Here is a 5,638-nt window from a genome sequence, read left to right as displayed (position 1 = left end):
GGGGTACATTAAATGCCATGTTTGCTTACCGCCACTGCCGAGAAGACTGGAACACCACAGGCACGCATCAGTGTTGAGTGGTGACCATGACGGCCACTGACGAGATGTTGCTACATTACGTATGGAATGAACTTGACTACATTTTAATCGCGTGTTGTGTGAACAGAGGGGCACTAGAAAAACATCTGTAGAGTGTGAAATATAATCTTGGTGAGTTTACGGTTCTATTCAAGCATCAATCATATTTGTACATGTGATATTTGGAAAAAATAATGCTTTGTAAACAAATAAATCTTTAACAGCAGCTCTGTACTTCCTCAGCAGCCGCAAAACGTTTATTGTGGGCCCATAGTGTGTCGCGGGTCGTGAGTTACCAGTCCAGCTCCTGTTAAAGGTGCGGTGTAAGATGTTAATTTCAAATGTATGTGACATCGCCTCTTCCTCAAGCTGCAGAAAAGTAGGCAGCGGCGTTACGTTAAAGAGATCGTATACAGGGTGTTACAAAAAGGTACGGCCAAACTTTCAGGAAACATTCCTCATATACAAAGAAAGAAAATATGTTATGTGGACATATGTCCGGAAACGCTTACTTTCCATGTTAGAGCTCATTTTATTACTTATCTGCAAATTACATTATTCATGGAATGGAAACACACAGCAACAGAACGTACCACCGTGACTTCAAACACTTTGTTACAGGAAATGTTCAAAATGTCCTCCATTAGCGAGGATACATGCATCCACCCTCCGTCGCATGGAATCCCTGATGCGCTGTTGCAGCCCTGGAGAATGGCGTATTGTATCACAGCCGTCCACAATACGAGCACGAAGAGTCCCTACAATTGGTACCGGGGTTGCGTAGACAAGAACTTTCAAATGCCCCCATAAATGAAAGTCAAGAGGGTTGAGGCCAGGAGAGCGTGGAGGCCATGGAATTGGTCCGCCTCTACCAATCCATCGGTCACCGAATCTGTTGTTGAGAAGCGTACGAACATTTCGACTGAAATGTGCAGGAGCTCCATCGTGCATGAACCACATGTTGTGTCGTACTTGCAAAGGCACATGTTCTAGCAGCACAGGTAGAGTATCCCGTATGAAATCATGGCGTTGAATCGAGGAAGTACAGTACATACTGACGAAACTAAAATGAGCTCTAACATGGAAATTAAGCGTGTCCGGACACATGTCCACATAACATCTTTTCTTTATTTGTGTGTGAGGAATGTTTCCTGAAAGTTTGGCCGTACCTTTTTGTAACACCCTGTATAATGTAGAATGCTGCTTTGATGGAGAAAGGGATAAGGGCATGTATCTTATACCTTGACTGAAAGTTCTCGAACGAGTTGCTGCAGCTCTGAAAATTAGAACGATTCTCTGTGCAGAAAACAACGAGGGAGAATGGGGCTGGAGATCTTCGGGGACCAACTGCTGCTCTTTCGTCACCAGGAGAAAGCGGGAGTGCGACCTGCTAAAACGACGTAACTGGATAATTTTCAAGAGGACGCACTTCGGCGACATGTGCTAGTTGTCCCAACAGGAATGGTCAGTATTCATGGAAATGACGTGAACGATCATTTGAAGCACAGAGCTTAGTAAACATGCGCTCTAAAACGCTTACCTTAAGAGTTATGAACACTCCATCTTCGATACTATGAAGCTCTTCTACTGCAAGGTCTTTGCTTCCCATATTTTGGGAGTGTATGAACCAAAAGAAGAAAAAAATTTCCAGTAAACATGAACTCTAAAACGCTTTCCTTAAGAGCCATGAGCACTTGTTCAGTAGAAGACGTTTGTTTCACAGTATCGAAGATGAAAAAAAGCGCTCATAGATCTTAAATGTATGCGTTTTAGAGCCATATTTACTAGACCACTTGCTTCTTATGATCGTTCCTGTCATATACCTGAATACTGGTCCTTCGTCCTGAGACAACCTGTGTGTCACCATTATGCGCGGAAGAAGCTGCTTCGCTCACTACGAGATACTGAGTTGTTTCTCGAGGAAAAACGAGTCTTTCAGTGAGCCTGCAGACGATAGGGTTTTGGTGGAAAACGTTTTCTGAAAAATCTGCTAGAACATCGGTATATCGTTGCCGGAAATGAAATTTTTTGAGAGAAATATTTAAGTACAGACCTCACGGAATCGTTTGGTTGGACGAGACGTTGGTAAACGCTGGTCACTGTCGACCGAGTGAGTGGACACTGCCGAGAAACTCCAGTTGGAAAATACAGTCGGCTCATTCTTTCCTGGAAATCGTCGAAGATCATAAAATACCATTTATGCCATTGACGAAACAGCAAAAAAAAGAGTTTTAGTTTCCACCATATAATTGGCATTTCAGTGTTATGGAATACTTGCATATTCAGGTGAAATTGTGTTTTGCAGGCAGAAATAAAAGTTTTAGAACACTTGCCCGCGGAAGGCAAAGGTCCCGAGTTCGAGTCTCTGTCCGGCACACAGTTTTAATCTGCCAGGAAATTTCAGAAATAAAAGTTTTAAATTGAAGGATATCGAATTTTCAGTGTGTGAAGCTGTACGACAAAATAGAGCAATATTGACAAACATTCGTGATTCATTTGGGAGAGGGAAGGCAAGGAGATGCTGCCCTGGAACAAAGAGTGGGAAGAATTAATAATAAGATTGGGAACAGGCAGCAGCAGCGGTGAAGATAGTGACAGTGACATAGAAGATGTGCATAATGAAGACTCTCTTTGAAGGCGATTGAGTCTACCCTTCTCCATAAGTTGCAGATAAGAATCTATGCATTAAATATGTATTAAGATACTGAAACATTGTATTCTTCACTAATTTATCACGACACATATTTCCAGATCTTTTATTTTTAATTAGAAAGAGATTATTTTTCGACTCCCCCCCCCTCAAGGTTATTAGTGGTTTTTCCTGCTTCATTAGAAAGGCGCTGCAACTGCTCTGCAATTTTCTGGTGAGATATTCGTAGGCGAGTGACCGACACGGCTTAACAACAAACAGCTGCGCAGTATCGTAGCCGGCGGCCGTCCCGGACGCTCTTTCAGCGGCCCGACTATAGCTGCGCCACAGCTCCATTCACCGTATCGGTACGCGACAACACGGAGAATAGACCGAAAAAAAAACCATTGCGGAGTCTGTTTCAGCTCTGTTCTGCAAAGGCTCGCAGCTATCTTGACATTAGGTCAGCGCAGAAACACAACTGTGCCAAAGTTGCTGCAGCTAATTATGAGTTTAAGGAGACCAAACATTTAAGAACGGAATAGTTTAGTAAGAGATGTCGAAACCTACCCCGACATTTTTCACAAAAGAAGAATCCACCGAGAGGAAAGCTCTGTCAAAATCTTAGCTGCTAAGGCGCAGTGCAAATTCCCACTACATTGCACAGGCTGGCATTCCCGAGTTACTACCGTTACTTCAACAGGAAATTAATGTGCATTTTCGGCAGGACATTAAACGGCCACATACAACTGCTACGACGCAGTGTCCTCTTCGTGCTGTAAAACAATTGCCCCCCCCTCCTCCCCCATTTTTTTGAGTCATCAGTTTCTGACTGGTTTGATACGGCCCGCTACGGATTCCTATCCTGTGCCAACCTCTCCATCTCAGAGTAGCACTTGCAACCTACGTCCTCAGTTATTTGATAGTTGTATTCCAGTCTCTGTCGTCCTCTACAGCTTTTGCTCCCTAAAGTTCCCTCTAGTACCATGGGAGTCATTCCCTGATGTAGCAGATGTACTGTCCTTTCTCCTTGTCAATGTTTTCAACATATTCCTTTCCTCTCCGATTCTGCGCAGAGCCTTCTCATTCCTTACCATATCAGTCCACCAAATTTGCAACATTCATCTGTAGCACTACGTCTCAGATGCTTCGATTCTTTTCTCTTCCGTTTTTCCCACAGTCCATGTTTCACCACCATACAATATTGTACTCCAAACGTACATTCTCAGGATTTTATCCTCAAATTAAGGCCTATGTTTGAACTAGTACCTTTCTCTTGACCAGGAATGTCCTTTTTGCCAGCGCTAGCCTGGTTTTGATGTCCTCCTTGCTCCAAGTGTCATTGACTATTTTGCTGCCTACACTATGTGATTAAAAGTATCCGGACACCCACAAAAACACGTGAAGGGACACGTACAGCACAAAAGCGTGCAGGCCAACCTCGACTGACAGAGACCTCCGACAGTTGAAGAGGGTCGCAATGTGTAATAGGCAGACTTCTCTCCAGACCATCACACAGGAATTCCAAACTGCATCAGGATGCACTGCAAGTGCTATGACAGTTAGGAGGGAGATGAGAAAACTTGGATTTCATGGTCGAGCGGTTGCTCATAAGCCACATTTAACACCGGTAAATGCCAAACGACGCCTCGCTTGGTATAAGGAGCGTAAACATTGGACAATTGAACAGTGGAAAAACGTTGTGTGGACTGACGAATCACGGTACACAATGTGACGATCCGATGGGAGGGTGTAGGTATGGTGAATTCCCGGTGAACGTCATCTGCCAGCCTGTGTAGTGCCAAAAGCAAATTCGGAGGTGATGGTGATATGGTGTGGTCGTGTTTTTCATGGATGTGGCTGTACCCCTTGCTCTTATGCGTGGCACTATCAGAGCACTGTCCTACATTGATATTTTAAGTACCAACTTGCTTCCCACTGTTGAACAGCAATTCGGGGATTTTGATTGCATCTTTCAACACGGTCAAGCACCTGTTCATAATGCAAGGCCTGTGGCCGAGTGGTTGCACGACAATAACACCCTGCACAGAGTCCTGACGTGAGTCCTATAGAACAGCCAGGTGTCCGGATACATTTGATCACATAGTGTAGGTAGCAGAATTCCTTACCGTCATCTATTTTGTGACCATCAATCCTGATATTAAGTTTCTCTGCACTATACGGCAATATTACCAGATCTCTCGCCAATTGAACACGCATGCCACATGGTGAAACGAGAACTTACACGTTCTCCAGAGCCTGCAAGAACCACAGACGAATTGGAACAAAAGTTACAAGCTGCCCGAGACAATCTATCTCACTATGGATTCTATACTTTTTCGATCGTTTGCATGCGAGAAAAAACGGCTGCATTGCCGCCAGAGAGAGACGAACCTGTGTGTTGATGCGACTGTTTGGCACGATTGTCTGTGAGGTGTGTGTTTGATTTGGTCTGAATTTATTGTCATGTACTGTTACAAAGATAAACTGCGTGTCACATCAGTTGTCAACAAAACGGCCTTCACCGTGACGGTGTTGCATTTTTTTGGATTCTAGTTTCGGTGTCTCGTTCAGTCACAGCAACTATTTTTCTCTCCTAGATGTTAGTTTTAATTACCGACTTTTCACTCTATCTATCTCTGATTTTGATTTCTTGAGGGTGTGCTTGTCACGCAACCTTTGCTAGTCACCCTAGGACGACCGTTAGGTGTCGTTGCTGATGGCGGAAACACAAGTGCACCAATTTTCTGGGTTTCTGCATGGGCACTTACGAGAAATCGCTGTATCTGCGATGTGTCAGTGGCACCGAAAGCCGCTCGCAGCTCCCGCCCTATCCTGCACAGAAAACTCAACGCTCAGGACCCAAGTGCCTGACTTCTTTAAGAACTACACGGAGGGATTTTGTGCTACACTTGTTATGCTAGTAGTAAC

Source organism: Schistocerca piceifrons, chromosome 8, assembly GCF_021461385.2.
Source record: "Schistocerca piceifrons isolate TAMUIC-IGC-003096 chromosome 8, iqSchPice1.1, whole genome shotgun sequence".
NCBI lineage: Eukaryota > Metazoa > Arthropoda > Insecta > Orthoptera > Acrididae > Schistocerca > Schistocerca piceifrons.
Note: the sequence above shows the minus strand (reverse complement) of the source record.